Source organism: Hirundo rustica, chromosome 21 (assembly GCF_015227805.2).
Source record: "Hirundo rustica isolate bHirRus1 chromosome 21, bHirRus1.pri.v3, whole genome shotgun sequence".
In the NCBI taxonomy this organism is placed as follows: Eukaryota; Metazoa; Chordata; class Aves; order Passeriformes; family Hirundinidae; genus Hirundo; species Hirundo rustica.
In genome coordinates, this window is record NC_053470.1 from 1176217 (window position 1) to 1192768 (window position 16552).

The window sequence follows — 16552 nt, forward strand, 5'->3', positions numbered from 1 at the left end:
AGTGTGAGATGACCCTGGACAGAGCTGGCAGACAGGAAAAGGCTCCAATCCCACATCATTCCCAGCACAGGATCCCCAGTTCCCAGGAGAAAAGGCTCCAATCCCACATCATTCCCTGCACAGGATCCCCAGTTCCCAGGAGAAAAGGCTCCAATCCCACATCATTCCCAGCACAGGATCCCCAATTCCCAGGACAAAAGGCTCCAATCCCACATCATTCCCTGCACAGGATCCCCAGTTCCCAGGAGAAAAGGCTCCAATCCCACATCATTCCCAGCACAGGATCCCCAGTTCCTGGGAGAAAAGGCTCCAATCCCACATCATTCCCTGCACAGGATCCCCAATTCCTGGGAGAAAAGGCTCCAATCCCACATCATTCCCTGCACAGGATCCCCTATTCCCAGGAGAAAAGGCTCCAATCCCACGTCATTCCCAGCACAGGATCCCCAATTCCTGGGAGAAAATGTTCCAATCCCACATCATTCCCAGCACAGGATCCCCAGTTCCCAGGACAAAAGGCTCCAATCCCACATCATTCCCTGCACAGGATCCCCAATTCCTGGGAGAAAAGGCTCCAATCCCACATCATTCCCAGCACAGGATCCCCAGTTCCCAGGAGAAAAGGCTCCAATCCCACATCATTCCCTGCACAGGATCCCCAGTTCCCAGGACAAAAGGCTCCAATCCCACATCATTCCCTGCACAGGATCCCCAATTCCTGGGAGAAAAGGCTCCAATCCCACATCATTCCCTGCACAGGATCCCCAGTTCCCGTCAGAAAAGGCTCCAATCCCACATCATTCCCTGCACAGGATCCCCAGTTCCCAGGAGAAAAGGCTCCAATCCCACACCATTCCCTGCACAGGATCCCCAAATCCCAGGACAAAAGGCTCCAATCCCACATCATTCCCTGCACAGGATCCCCAGTTCCCAGGACAAAAGGCAGGGATGGAGCTCAGAGAGCAAGGGAGCGGCTGAGCCAGAGCTGCAGTGGGATCTGGGATCCGCCCCTGGCTCCCTGGAGGCCCCTCAGCAGAACGAGCTGCAGAGACGCTGCCGGTGCCAAAAGGAGCTGGCGAACGTTCCAAGATGGATCTGGCACCTGCAGGCAGCCCTGTCCTCCTCAGGATCTGGGAACTGCAGCTTCTCCCACCCACGGACACGCTCCAGGCTCTCCCAGCCTGGATCAGCCTCCAGCTGCGAGGGGCAGCTCTGCAGGGCTGGCTGGATTTTGGGATGGATGGGAAGGATATTTCTGGCAGAAGGCCTTGGAATTCCTTCTGACTCCTTCCCGGATGGTGCCCACAGTGCCTGAGGGCGACAAACGCTGAACTCAAAAGCATTTTACCATCTGAGAGCTGCACACACTCAAAAATTCGATGAAAATTAAAATTTAATTAACAGCTCCTTAACTGGGCACCAGCCAACACAACTGGCACTTGGAGAGGGGTTGTGGGATAGTGTGGAACCTTTCCTGGATGATCCTCTCCTGGAGCAGCAGGATCCCCTCAGGCTGCTCCTCCTCAGGGCCCTGTGGGGGTTCAACCCCTCCAGGTGCTGCCAGAGGTGCCTGGAATGTTTCCACCCGCCACATCCAGGCTCATTCCAGAGGCAGGGAGAGCTGGGAAGTGACCCAGTCCTGACTATCCTTCAATATTCGTCCTGCTTCGCCCAAAACAGGGCTCGGCTCCCTCCGAGTTGGGGAATTTATTGTTATTTATCTCCACATCCCGGGAAATTCCTCTTTTTCCAGCGCTCTCTTCCAAAGCCAAGAGGACACGGAGGCTCATTTGACCCCAGGCTTCGATCCTGGACATCAGGGAGAGGAAATCCGAGTTTAGACAGAGTCTGCCTCCCCCTGAGCACAGCCCATGGGATTGGGAATCAGGAATTCCTGCTGCTGCTCCTCTGTGTGATCACAGAAACACTGAGCGCTCTTTTCCTCCCTCCCGGAGGTTTCCCATTGCGTTTCCCACCGCAGAGGTTCGGGAACAGCTCCTGACAGGTCCCTGCAGAGCTTCCCCCCATGAGACGGCAGGAATCCGAGATCACCAGGACACAGCTCCTTCCCAAGGGAATGAACCTCCCGGATCGATTCCCCACTAACACCTCGGCTCTCCTGGAGCAGCAGGAAGCCATTAATTATCCAGCGACAGCCGTTCCCTTAATTGAATGTCATTATCCCTTAATTAATTAAACACCAATTAATCACCTGGAACATTCCATGACACGCAGCAAATGCCATCAGCTGCTGCAGACGGAATAATTTAAACCCGGCCCGAACAGGGATGAGCAGGAATTGTCCAGCAAAGGAAACAAGAAGGGTTTTATTTCCCTTGGGATTTCTAGGGGGGGGGAAAAACCCTTCCAACCAAATCCCTCCAGGAAAGCTGGAGGGGTTTTTGCTTTCCAAGCCTGGCCTCAGCTGCTTCCCTCTGGCATCACCCGTGGATTCCAAGCTGAAATGCCCCAGCAGCTCGGAGCTCCTTTCACGGGATTCCACAAAGGAATTGGGATATTCCCTGGGGAAAGAAGCGGTTGCCTCACTTGGCTGTGAAATATTTGGATTGGGTGGAATTTTCACGCAGGAAAATGGAAAATATTTCGTTCCTTCCTGATCTGAACGAATTTCAGGAGCAGATCTGAGCTTCCCAATCTGCTGGATTAGGAGAAACCCTCCCAAACCACCACAGGCTGGATCCTCTGCTCCCTTTAGGAACTCTGCTTTCCCAGACGGAATAAACCCCGATTTTTCCTTCGTTTTTGAGGGCATTTTGGGGCAAAACCTCCCTGCAAGCTGCAGATTTGCAGCCCCTCTGCTCATGGCAGCCCTGGGACAAAGCCTGGGAGAGGGGACCGGACATCCCTGGGATCTCTTGGCCACGGGGGGTGGGATGCTCCCGCCCGGCCCGGCAGGAGTTAAATCCTTCGGGATGCTCTGCCAGCCGAGAGCGGTGATAACCGCGCTCAGAGAGCGCTGATGGCCGGGAGCGGGGATTGGAAATGGATTAGATTTTATTTTAAACCGGCAGGAAAGGCTGGAGCAGCTCCAGAGAGGGGAGACACGGGCACTTGGAGTAGGAGGAATTCTGATCTTCCCGAAGGATCCCCCCTGGATAAATATCTCTGCTTCCAAACACCTCCATCAGAGCCAAGCGCCCGCCTCTTATCTCTTATCTCTGTTTTAGGGCTGCTTGTGGACTCCCCTCCCTTCTCCAGGCTCCAGAAAACTCCAGCTGCCAGCAGGAAAATCCATCCATTGAAAGGAAAAGTTGGGGATGGGGCTCGGGGAGAGCAGTTTCGGGCTCACAGTGTTTCATCCCCCTCAGACTCTTCCTCAAGGATGTTTCTCCCTGGCTCGCTGGAATCAGCCCAAGGCAGCAGGGCTGGGAAGGGGATGGAGCTGACAGAGGAAAAATCGGATTTGTTTGGGTCATCTCTGCTCTGGAGCCAGGCTGGGAGAGCTGGGAATGTTCACCTGGAGAGGAGATGGATCCAGGGAGAGCTCAGAGCCCCTTGCAGGGCCTAAAGGGGCTCCAGGAGAGCTGGAGAGGGACTGGGGACAGGGGATGGAGGGACAGGACACAGGGAATGGCTCCCACTGCCAGAGGGCAGGGCTGGATGGGAGATTGGGAATCAGGAATTGTTCCCTGGCAGGGTGTTGAGGCCCTGGCACAGGGTGCCCAGAGCAGCTGTGGCTGCCCCTGGATCCCTGGCAGTGCCCAAGGCCAGGTTGGACACTGGGGTTGGAGCAGCCTGGGACAGTGGGAGGTGTCCCTGCCATGGCAGGGGTGTGATGGGATGAATTTTCCTTCCTTTCCCACCCAAACCATTCCAGGATCCCTCTCTACGGTGGCCCCTGAGGCACGGGCACAGCAGGAATGGTTCAAAGGGTTTCACTGGAATGTTCAGAGCCCAGCACCTTGGACCTGCTCATTCTCATGTCCAGAGAGGGGATCAGAACAATTCCGGGTGCAGGCAGCGAGGAGGAAAGGATCCCTGCTCTAGTTTAACACATCCGGGGATTTCATTGATCCCAATGTTCTCCCAGAGGGAAGCTGCAGCCTGAGCTGCGGCAAATAAACCCATTTTTAACTCTCCTGCAATTAGTTTGATTTATGTCTCTTTCCCAGTTACTGGGAGATGAAGATCAGGGTCAATGGATTTTCTGGGAACTCTAAATCAGGGAAGAACTCGGTGTTAAAGGCAAAAACCTGGATGTGATCCAGATGGGCAGGAAAAGGCTGCGAGGCGGGGAAGGAGAACCCGGTGAGCCCAAAGTGGGCCATGGAAATGGACAGGGAACAGAAATTTCCAACACATTCCCAAATTCTCAGCAGCACCCACAGGAGGAGGGGAAGCCCAGCAGGAGCAGGGTCCCTGTGGCTCCGGGAATGATGGATGGAGCTCATCAGGAGAGAGGAAAGAGGGATTTGTTGTCTGCGTGGAAGGGACTGAATCACTTCATTCCTGCTTTATTAACACCCGGAAAATCCAGCGGGACTTTACCCACATATGGAAAACTTATTGTGGGTTATAATGAACCCCATCAATTCCCTCCTAAAAACTGCAGGGAAATTAAACTGTTTTGGTGGCTCTTCCAAGCTTTTTTATTAAGGATTAACAGCCCTGTTTTCCTGGGATCTGCCTCGCCAGGCCAAGGCCAGGCTTCCCTCTGTTTCTCCGGAGAGTTTCCTGCTCTTCCCTTATTCCTGCTCCTCACTGTCCTCATTTCTCTGTGGCAAAAGCCTCACTGAGGCACCAGCCTTGGAGCCTCATCCCAAAGTTTCCCGTGGTTGCTCCTCAGGAGTTTCCTTGCTGGAAAAATCCCTGCAGAGGAAAGAGCCATTGAGGGTGGGCAGAGACCCCGGGTCCTGGTTAAACCCGATTATTTTCCTGCTTAAAGCTGTGTAATTCTTCAGCAATTCCACATCCCCCACAAGAAGGAAAAAAAAAACAGGAAAATTAGGATGAGGAGGTGCAGAGGGATCCGGCTGCCATTAAAATGCAGGAACAGCCCCACTGCAGAGGAATTAAATAACGCTCGCTCAGAAGATGAGGAAGCGTTTCTGGAGCAGCCGTGGAAAACTTGCCAGGAAGTTTTCAGCACCAGAAATCAGCTCAGGGGGGAGCTCCCAAGGTAGGAGCTCATCCCATGATCCAAAAAACCCCAAAATCCAGGCAAAGGTGATAAAGAACTCTCTGTTTGGCAGGAAATCCGGGACCAGGAGTCTGGAGCAGTTCCCAAAATACCCCACCAAGGTCTGGATTATCCCTGAAACCACAGGACTCAAAGACGAAGAAAAGATGGGATTTCAGTCTCCTGGGAATGAAAATCATTTTATTGGGATTTTTATTTTCTTCCTTTTTTTTTTTAAGGTAAGAGAGGAAATCTCCCAACATTTTGCAAAACAAACACTGGAGGAAAACGCTGGAACAGGGAAATGTCTGTGCCTGGTCCTGAGTGTGCCAGGGAAGGATCCAGAGCCAAGATCCTTCGGCTTTCCAGCGGGAAGCTGCCCTGGCAAGGGCACGGAGCAGATGGTGGGAGCAGGAACAAGAGAGGAGCCCCACGGAGAATCCTTTGGGCAGGAGGGAAGAGGCACAGGGGGGATTTGCAGGAGAAAAAAAAAAAAGGTTGGAGTTTATTTCAGGAGTGACCCAGACGGAGAAAAAACTGATTAAAGCGCAGACAAAGCTGTTATTCCAGAGTTTGGGATGAGCCTGGCAGATGGGATCACAGACCCCCGGCCACTGGGGAGCACAGCTGGGATACCTGGAGAGGATGGATTTGGGATTGGGGGGTCTGGAGATATGGGGCAGCAGTGGGGCCTTGTGGGCCGTGCCACCATGCAGGGTAGTGGGACGGAGTTTGGGATGAGAGAGCCCAAAGTGGCAACACCAAAGGTCTTCGGGAAAGTCACAGCACGGGAAGGGCACAAGGAATTGCCAGAACGTTCAGCCCAGCTGGGAAATTTATCAGGAGAGATAAAATTCCTCTATTAAATCCTTTATCAGCTCCATAGGTGCCCTTCAGAGCAGACAAAGCTCGGGAACATTCATCATCCATGGGAAAGCATTCCCTGCAAATATTCCAGAGCTCTGCTGCGCCTCGGGAACTGCCCTGGTTTGTCATGCTGGGGACAGTGGAGGATCTGCAGGAGGCACTGGGAATATTTGGGCTCCAAAAGATGGGATCAATCTCCCCGCAGGGGAGAGGTGGGAATGTGATGGGATCATGGAATGGGTGGGGTTGGGCTTTAGAGCTCACCCAGTGCCACCCCCTGCCATGGCAGGGACACCTCCCACTGCCCCAGGCTGCTCCAACCCCAATGTCCAGCCTGGCCTTGGGCACTGCCAGGGATCCAGGGGCAGCCACAGCTGCTCTGGGCACCCTGTGCCAGGGCCTCAGCACCCTGCCAGGGAACAATTCCTGATTCCCAATCTCCCATCCAGCCCTGCCCTCTGGCACTGGGAGCCATTCCCTGTGTCCTGTCCCTCCAGCCCTTGTCCCCAGTCCCTCTCCAGCTCTCCTGGAGCCCCTTTAGGCCCTGCCAGGAGCTCTCAGGTCTCAGGTCAGGAGGAGAGTGCTGGGATTGCTCAGCCTGGAGAAGGGTCCATGGATCTCCCTCTGCCCAGGCATTCTGTCCTGGGAAAACCCCACCAACCCCCAGGGAAAATCCTCCCCGTGGCCGCTGCCCCGCAGTTCTTGTTCCTAAAGAGTGCCTGAGCAAGGGAGAGGCTTTCCTGGGACATTTCTTCCCTGGGTTTAACCCAGGTGCTCCTGAGGATATAAACAGGAGCAGAGGGCTCCTCCCATCCCACAGGAACGGGAGCTGATCCCACAGACAAAACCACCTCCAGCACTTTGGCTGCTGCTTCCCAAACTTGTGCTCGTCCGGGAAACCTCCCCCTGCTCCAGAGGCTCGGGAAGAAAGCCCAGGACCTTTCCTGCCACTCCTCACAGCTCCAGCAGCATCTGCTCCTGCCTCGGAGCACGGCGTGCCCTGTGCCAGGGATGTGTGAAATTCAGTGGCTTTTCTTGGAAAAATCCATACCTGGAGAGAACGAGGGATTACAGCAAGGCCTGGGGAGGCTGAGGAAAACAACAGCCTGGAAAATCCGGCACCGGCTGGCTGCTCCAGCACATCCCGTGGGAAGGGAGGCAGGAGAGGCGTCCTGGAGGGTTAAATTTGGGATAGGGCCGGCCCAAATCCGCTCTCCAGGGCAGGGGGAGCAGAGGCACAGCCGGGATGGGCTGGAAGGGAGAGGGAGGGAAGGAGGGAGGGGATGGAGGGAGGGAAGGTAGGAAAGGAAAGAGGAAAGAAAGAAGGGAGGGAATGGAGGAGGGAGAGAGAAAAGGAGGGAAGGAATGAGAGAGGGAAGGGATGAGGGAAGGGAAGGGAAGGGAAGGGAAGGGAAGGGAAGGGAAGGGAAGGGAAGGGAAGGGAAGGGAAGGGAAGGGAAGGGAAGGGAAGGGAAGGGAAGGGAAGGGAAGGGAAGGGAAGGGAAGGGAAGGGAAGGGAAGGGAAGGGAAGGGAAGGGAAGGGAAGGGAAGGGAAGGGATGAGGGAAGGGATGAGGGAAGGGATGAGGGAAGGGATGAGGGAAGGGATGAGGGAAGGGATGAGGGAAGGGATGAGGGAAGGGATGAGGGAAGGGATGAGGGAAGGGATGAGGGAAGGGATGAGGGAAGGGATGAGGGAAGGGATGAGGGAAGGGATGAGGGAAGGGATGAGGGAAGGGATGAGGGAAGGGATGAGGGAAGGGATGAGGGAAGGGATGAGGGAAGGGATGAGGGAAGGGATGAGGGAAGGGATGAGGGAAGGGATGAGGGAAGGGATGAGGGAAGGGATGAGGGAAGGGATGAGGGAAGGGATGAGGGAAGGGATGAGGGAAGGGATGAGGGAAGGGATGAGGGAAGGGATGAGGGAAGGGATGAGGGAAGGGATGAGGGAAGGGATGAGGGAAGGGATGAGGGAAGGGATGAGGGAAGGGATGAGGGAAGGGATGAGGGAAGGGATGAGGGAAGGGATGAGGGAAGGGATGAGGGAAGGGATGAGGGAAGGGATGAGGGAAGGGATGAGGGAAGGGATGAGGGAAGGGATGAGGGAAGGGATGAGGGAAGGGAAGGGAAGGGAAGGGAAGGGAAGGGAAGGGAAGGGAAGGGAAGGGAAGGGAAGGGAAGGGAAGGGAAGGGAAGGGAAGGGAAGGGAAGGGAAGGGAAGGGAAGGGAAGGGAAGGGAAGGGAAGGGATGAGGGAAGGGATGAGGGAAGGGATGAGGGAAGGGATGAGGGAAGGGATGAGGGAAGGGATGAGGGAAGGGATGAGGGAAGGGATGAGGGAAGGGATGAGGGAAGGGATGAGGGAAGGGATGAGGGAAGGGATGAGGGAAGGGATGAGGGAAGGGATGAGGGAAGGGATGAGGGAAGGGATGAGGGAAGGGATGAGGGAAGGGATGAGGGAAGGGATGAGGGAAGGGATGAGGGAAGGGATGAGGGAAGGGATGAGGGAAGGGATGAGGGAAGGGATGAGGGAAGGGATGAGGGAAGGGATGAGGGAAGGGATGAGGGAAGGGATGAGGGAAGGGATGAGGGAAGGGATGAGGGAAGGGATGAGGGAAGGGATGAGGGAAGGGATGAGGGAAGGGATGAGGGAAGGGATGAGGGAAGGATGAGGGAAGGGATGAGGGAAGGGATGAGGGAAGGGATGAGGGAAGGGATGAGGGAAGGGAAGGGAAGGGAAGGGAAGGGAAGGGAAGGGAAGGGAAGGGAAGGGAAGGGAAGGGAAGGGAAGGGAAGGGAAGGGAAGGGAAGGGAAGGCCGTTCCCTACTGCTGCTCCACGTCAAGCTGCCAGCTCGGGTTTCACGCTTCCCGAAGCCGCAGACAAACAGCTCCCGGGAGCAGGAGCTGCACGTCCCGGCGCTCCTGAGGAGCATTCCCGGCGCCGCGGCGGCCGCAGAGGGCAGCAGGGGGTGGCACAGGGATGTCCCTCGCCCTCTGCCCGTCTCAGAGGGATCCGGGCGCTGAAGGATGAGGAGATGCGGGGGAAGAGCCGGCGGTGACACCTCTGCCACGCCCCGAGCACGGGGGAACGGGGAAGGAGTGGGAGCAGCCTGGAACCTGGGAACTCTCCCTTTTCCTGACAGACACGAGTTAGGGATGAAGTGCTGACACGATCCCACACCCCAGACATCCTGTCCCTGCTTCCCAGCGCTGACAGGTAGAATTCCCATTCCAGCCGGCCGAATGCGGCTCTGCCCGTGCTCGTGAATAAACTCAGCTGTCCCCGGCCTGCACCGAACCCTCCCATTCCATCCCTGTAGAAATATGCCTGTTGCTGCTGAGGACTCCAGGACGGTGTAGATGAATGTAGACGAGAGATCTCTGAAGTTGGGTTTTAGAAGAAGAGGTTTATTGTATAAGATGGGAGGCCTTGCTCAGAGCCGCCAGGAGCAGCTGAAGCATGGCCTTGGAAGGTGGGGGTAGTGAGAGATAAGGAAATTCCAAGAGCAAGATGCAAGAGGTAAACAAAGAGATAAGAGGAGAGAAGAAACAGAAGAGACAGAAGAAGAAGAAGAAGAAGAGGCAGAAGAAGAGACAGGCCCACTCTCGCAGCCCCCTGATAAGGGGTCTCGAGGTGGGCTGTAACAGGGTTGTGCCAATGGGGTTACAGATACTTGATACTTCAGTGGGTGTTACAAGTGTGGGATGAACCATACATTGAGGGTTGTTTCCCTAGGCATCCAGTAGCTAGGACATCTCAAACATCAAAACTTACTTTCAATTCTATCTCAGTTACAGGTTTCACATTCTCAGAATTTAAGCAATCATATTTATAGGGCTTTCTGGCTTCATCCTTCCCAACACATCCCCTGCTTCCAGAGGGAGTGCTGGGAGCGGGACAGGGCTCCCTGCGGGTGCTCGCTGGGAGGGACCGGGGGATGCGCCCAGCTCCGCGCTCGGGATCCCTGCGGGCTCTGCGCGGCTCCCTGCGCGCTCCAGCCGCCCCGGAGGATGCTCCAAGGCCGTGATCCCTGGGGCTTCCCAGCACCCCTTCCACATTATCCCGATGAAGGGAGTTGTCAGGCCGCTGGAATAATCTCTGCGTGAGCAGGGAGGGATTTTCCAGCGCCTCTGGAACTGACTGAGGGCTGCTCCTTCTCCCTCACCTTTTCCCAGGAGGATGGAGCGTTACCGTGGCACTGGAATCCTGCTGTTCCTGCCCAGCCCTGGGGATTGGTGTTCTCAAATTAAGAGATCCGGATCGCTCGTTTTCCCTCCCTTTTTTTGGGGGGGGGCCCCATTCCCTGGAGCCAACACTCCTGGGAAAATCCTGCACAGGGAGCAGCTCTGGATGGAAATGAGCTTCCCAAGGAGAGCAAACGTCGGATAATGGCTCCTGCCTTTATGGATAGCCACTGCCTGCTCCGGGAATGCATTATCCCGGGGCTGGGGATAATTCCTGACCTCCTTTGGGATGATGGAAAATTTCTTTCTGGGGGCTGTGCCAAGCGTTAGTGAACAAAGGAGTTGGAGCCCAGGGACTTCCATCCTCCTGCTCAGAGCCAAACCCGGTGAATTCCAGGTGGGATCAGGGATATTCTGCTGCTCTCCGTCTCCTCCCAGACCGAGATTTGTCTCCACTTTTCCCCGACACAGCTCCCTGCACAGGCTGGGAGTGAACCCAGAGCACGGGATGAATTTTTGGGAGGCGTGGCCTCCTGCACATCCCCAATTCCAGGATGCAACACCCCCAGCCGGGCAGCAAAGAGGCTTCTCGTGTTCCTGACTCTCCAGGCGGGAGCCACCCCAGGATTCCACAGGATAATGTGCTCCAAGGAGGGAGCAGACACTGATTTTCCAGGCAGGAGCGCTCCTCCGGTGGCACTGAAAGATTGATGGGATGGATTCCACCATTTGCTCCGTTGGACACTGTGGGATCCACGTTCAAATCCATCCTGGAGCCTCTCCATCCTCACCCTCCAGGGCTCCAGCACCCCCCAGCCCATCCATAAAACAGCAGCTCATCCAAAACGCATCCGGGGCCGGGACCAGGAGCGGCACCGACTGACTGAGCTTCATTTTATCCTCCCAAATGTTTTCCCGTCTGCTGCTCCTCTCTTTCCCTGGGAAAGGATTGTGCTCCAAGGAATGCACTGGGAGCCCCAGAATGATGGATTTGTGTGTGTGGGATGTTCGCTGTGCCCAGACATCCCACAAAGCAATAAAACCTCCCTGTCCCGGAGGTGCAAAATGTCCCAAAAATCATATATCTGCCGTGGAAACGCTGGCAGGTTGTTTTTTTTTTGTTTTTTGGGTTTTTTTTTCCCTCTCTGTCTGGCTCTGAGGATCTTTTTGGAGGATGGAAAACTGGAGTGGATTTGGTGAAGGATGAGGCTGAGCCTCTGTAGGAAATGGCTCGGTCTGCCCTGTCCCTTTACCCTGGGACATCCTTGGTAATCCCAGAATCCCAGAATGGTGTGGGCTGGGAGAGACCTTAAAACCCACCCATTCCATGGGCAGGGACCTTCCACTTCCAGCACCCACGGACATGGATGGCACCCGAGGGGGAATCTGGACAGGCTTGCGTCAAACCAGAGGGAAAACTCCACCATTTATCAGCCCATAAACACCTGGCAGATCCCCGCCCCCCAAAAACGGGACACTCTAATCACACCCAACAGGGATTTTCGTGGATTTCATAACTCCAGGGAATACCAATTAACTCCAGGCCGTGTCCGTATCTCTCCTGGATCTCTGACAGCTTTGGGCACATTCCAAGCCCTTCCCTGAGCAGACGCTAATTTATCCCACAGCCAGCATTCCTCTGATTTACGGCTGTATCCCCTACATCCCGCGCACGGGATCAGCGCTGTTCCCAACGGAGCTGGCCGGGAATCCCCCGATTCCCCTCGGGATCCGTCCGTGCCCGCGGTGAGCAGGAGCAGAGGGCACAGCACGGGGACACTTCCCGAAGGAGAGCGGGAGCTCTGGGATGAGGAGCAGGGCCGGGCCGGGCGCTGCAGCGCTCCCGGCAGGAGCCGTAAATTCCTCGGGAGCGATCCGCAGCCCCTGGTTTATGGAGCTGCCGCAGCTCCCGGAGAGCTCCCTGTGCCCGGGGACGCGCTGCCAGGGCTTCACCCGCAGGGATGGCACTGCCACCACCACACCCGCAGGGATGGCACTGCCACCTCTGCCACCCGCAGGGATGGCACTGCCACCATCACACCCGCAGGGATGGCACTGCCACCTCTGCCACCCGCAGGGATGGGACTGTCACCTCTGCACCCGCAGGGATGGCATTGTCACCTCTGCCACCCGCTGGGATGGGACTGTCACCACCACACCCGCAGGCACTGCCACCACCACACCCACAGGGATGGCACTGCCACCTCTGCACCCGCAGGGATGGGACTGTCACCTCTGCCACCCGCAGGGATGGGACTGTCACCTCTGCCACCGGCTGGGATGGCATTGTCACCATCACACCCGCAGAGACAGCATTGTCACCTCTGCCACCCGCTGGGATGGCACTGCCACCACCACACCCGCAGGGATGGCACTGCCACCTCTGCCACCCGCAGGGATGGCACTGCCACCTCTGCCACCCATTGGTATGGGACTGTCACCTCTGCACCCGCAGGGATGGCATTGTCACCTCTGCCACCTGCAGGGATGGCACTGCCACCTCTCCCAGCGCTTTGGGAAGGCACTGCCACTATTCCCAGCACCTTGGGATGGCACTGTCACCACTCCATCCGGATTTGGGATGGCACAGCTACCTCTTCCATGCCCTTGGGATGGCAGTGTCACCTCTCCCACCCCTTGGCAAGGCACTGTCACCTCTCTCACCCCTTCGGAAGGCAGTGTCACCTCTCCCACCCCTTGGCAAGGCAGTGTCACCTCTCCCACCCCTTGGCAAGGCAGTGTCACCTCTCTCACCCCTTGGGATGGCACTGTCACCTCTCTCACCCCTTGGGATGGCAGTGTCACCTCTCCCACCCCTTGGCAAGGCACTGTCACCGCTCCCGCTGGCTCCATCCTCATCATCCCCCCGCCGGCTCCTCCCTGCTCCCCCAGCACCTCCGGCCCCATCCCATGTCCCGGACACAGGGACAGGACCCCGGCGTGGCGCAGAGTCACCTCTGTCCCCTCCCAGCCTCGGGAATTCTGCTGCTGCAGCCGCACGCAGCCCGCGGGGAGATGAGCCCTAACTCCTGCTCGTAGCCAATAAATCGTTAATTAATTAATTCCGCATTCAGCATCCTGAACCGCACAAACGACATCGCGCAGCTCCGTTCCAACCCCCGCTGGAGCGCTGCGGCTGCGGAGAAACCTTCCCTCGGCGAGGCCGAGCGCTGCCTCCTCCCGGGGCAGTTAATTAGCGCCGGTTAATTGTGCTCCCGCCGGGAATGCCGGCAGGGCTGGCACACGCCGTCCTGCCCGGGATGAGCGATGCCCCGCGGAGCTGCAGCGCAGACGAGGCGCAGCGACCCGAGCGCTCCCGCTCCCTCTTCCCTCTGCCAGCACGGACGGGATTTCTTTCTCCAGGGTTGTTTTTTGTTTTTTTTTTTTTCCCTGCGTTTTATGCGCAGCCGGCAGGGTCTGGGTGATAAATACCCGCGAGGTGACAGCGGCTGGGATTCTGTGTGGGGAGAGGGAAGGGCTCCAGCGGCTCTGGGAACACGGCTGCGCCAGGAGCTGCACCAGCGCTGGGAGTGCCGCGAGCCTCCGAGGGCAGATCCTGGAATGGTTTGGGAGGGAAGGGAAGGAAAATTTATCCCATCACACCCCTGCCATGGCAGGGACACCTCCCACTGTCCCAGGCTGCTCCAACCCCAGTGTCCAACCTGGCCTTGGGCACTGCCAGGGATCCAGGGGCAGCCACAGCTGCTCTGGGCACCCTGTGCCAGGGCCTCAACACCCTGCCAGGGAACAATTCCTGATTCCCAATATCCCATCCAGCCCTGCCCTCTGGCAGTGGGAGCCATTCCCTGTGTCCTGTCCCTCCATCCCCTGTCCCCAGTCCCTCTCCAGCTCTCCTGGAGCCCCTTTAGGCCCTGGAATTATCTCTGAGCTCTCCCTGGATCCATCCCCTCTCCAGGTGAACATTCCCAGCTCTCCCAGCCTGGCTCCAGCCCTGGAGTTGCAGTGGCCTCTTCTGGACTCACTCCCAGCAGCTCCATGGAATTTTTGTGTTTTATCCCAGACTGGTTTGGGTGGGAAGGGACCTCAAAGCCCATCCAGTGCCACCCCTGCCATGTCCAGGGACACTTCCCACTGTCCCAGGGCGCCCCGAGCCCCATCCAGCCTGGCCTTGGGCACTGCCAGGGGCGTGGATTCCTGTCCCTCTCCCTCTCCCTCTGGGCCGGGGCTCCCGCAGCCAGCCCAGGGGTGCCTGGGATCAGCGGGACAAGAGGAAGGAGGGGGTGGCTGTGACCCCACAGCTCCTGATCCCTGCTGGGGCAGGGAGTGCTGGATGGCTCGGAGAGGGAGAAGCAGGAGGTGCAGGAAGGACGGAGCTGATTTCCATCCCCCGTGGAGCTGGCAGGAGCCGGGATGCTGAGGGCAGGAGGAGATTTATTGATTGATTGATTTGTTTGTTTATTTCTTTATTTCTCACTCTCTCCCTCTGCACAAATCCAAAAATAAATCAAAACCAAGACAAGAGCGGGGTCAGATCAAGGCCACAGGAGCAACAGGAGCCAGGGAAGGTTGGGATGCAATCCCTGCTCCTCAGGCTGGCACAGGGAAGGTTGGGATGCAATCCCTGCTGTGGGGCTGGCACAGGGAAGGTTGGGATGCAATCCCTGCTGTGGGGCTGGCACAGGGAAGGTCGGGATGCAATCCCTGCTCCTCAGGCTGGCACGGGGAAGGTTGGGATGCAATCCCTGCTCCTCAGGCTGGCACGGGGAAGGTTGGGATGCAATCCCTGCTCCTCAGGCTGGCACAGGGAAGGTTGGGATGCAATCCCTGCTCCTCAGGCTGGCACAGGGAAGGTTGGGATGCAATCCCTGCTCCTCAGGCTGGCACAGGGAAGGTTGGGATGCAATCCCTGCTCCTCAGGCTGGCACAGGGAAGGTCGGGATGCAATCCCTGCTCCTCAGGCTGGCACAGGGAAGGTTGGGATTCAATCCCTGCTCCTCAGACTGGCACAGGGAAGGTTGGGATGCAATCCCTGCTCCTCAGACTGGCACGGGGAAGGTTGGGATGCAATCCCTGCTCCTCAGGCTGGCACAGGGAAGGTTGGGATGCAATCCCTGCTCCTCAGGCTGGCACAGGGAAGGTTGGGATGCAATCCCTGCTCCTCAGGCTGGCACAGGGAAGGTTGGGATGCAATCCCTGCTCCTCAGGCTGGCACGGGGAAGGTTGGGATGCAATCCCTGCTGTGGGGCTGGCATTTTGTTGCCTGGGATGCAAAGGTCACCACACCTGCTGCAGCTCCTCCGGGTGCCCTCCCTGCTCTCCTTCCCGCTGGGATGAAGGTTTGGGAAGGCTTTGATCCCTCACCCCGCAGGCTGCGGCCTCCAGCGTCTGCTCTCCCCAGTGGGAACTTCTCCAAGGAAAAGCTGGAGCTGCTCAGTGCTTCCAAGGGACCTTATAAAACCGTGGAATTATTTGAACTGGAAAAGGCCTCTGGGATCAGCCTCGCCTCCAGCACTGCCAAGGCCACCATGTCCCCAAGTGCCACATCCACACTGATTAAGTCCCCAGGATTCTGCCAATTCCTGGGAACAGGACAGCCCTGTCCCTACACTGTGAGAAAAACTGCCTGGGCTGGGGGGGCTGAGAATTCCAGTTCTACACCCAAAAAAACCCCAGAAAACCCCAAACCAGAGAAGCTTGAGGAGCTCCAGAGGGTTGTCCCTGTGCATTGCTCCATCCTTGCTGCAGGAGGCAGAGCAAATCCTGGGAATACACAGCCTCCATTCCAGCTGCTGGGGCTGCCTCTGGAGGCAGGAAAGGAGAGGCCCCAGGGTGGCTGTTGCCTCTGGAATTTGGGGATGGATATCCAGAGTGGAGGATGTCGTAGGTTGGTGTTAGTGGGAGATTTTCTGGCAGTCAGGAGGAGCTTGGAGCAATCCCAGACCCCTCCCAGGAATGCTGAGAGCTCCTCCAGGGTCGGGGCTGGAGCTCTGCCCCTCTCTGGTTGTGCTAATTAACATCACTGAGGAGGGAGAACACAGATATTAGCACTTAATACTGATTAATGGGCCTAATAGGATTCTGTCAGCTTTGTTTGTCGCCGTGGCTTCCCGAGCCCGGCAAATCCAATAAAAATTCCCAAATAAAAAACCAGATTGCTTTAATATTTCAGTGTTAGTGAAAAGCAGCAGGGGACAGTTCCTGCCACTGGGAATTTGTTGGAGCTCATCCCCTGCACTCCAGGGGTCGGGGTTTTTCATCCATCCAAAGCACGGCCGGATCCCGAGGCTGGGAGCGGCGTTTGTGTCCCCAGGTGGCACCTGTGAACCGGCCTCCAAAATTCCCGCCCTGCTTAAGGACTGGGAAGGACAGAGAGGGATTTGGGGTTGACCTAGGGTTATCC

The 16552-nt window shown here is 57.0% G+C and overlaps 1 long non-coding RNA gene across 1 annotated transcript; it reads right to left on the bottom strand.

Moving 5' to 3' along the window:
• Positions 1–5391: 5391 nt before the first annotated feature.
• LOC120762096 (uncharacterized) lies at positions 5392–9014 on the bottom strand. Its single transcript, XR_005703818.2, has 3 exons — positions 8834–9014; positions 7059–7179; positions 5392–5582 (listed from the first exon to the last, which is right to left on the bottom strand). It is a non-coding gene; the product is annotated as an uncharacterized LOC120762096 (long non-coding RNA).
• Positions 9015–16552: the final 7538 nt, after the last annotated feature.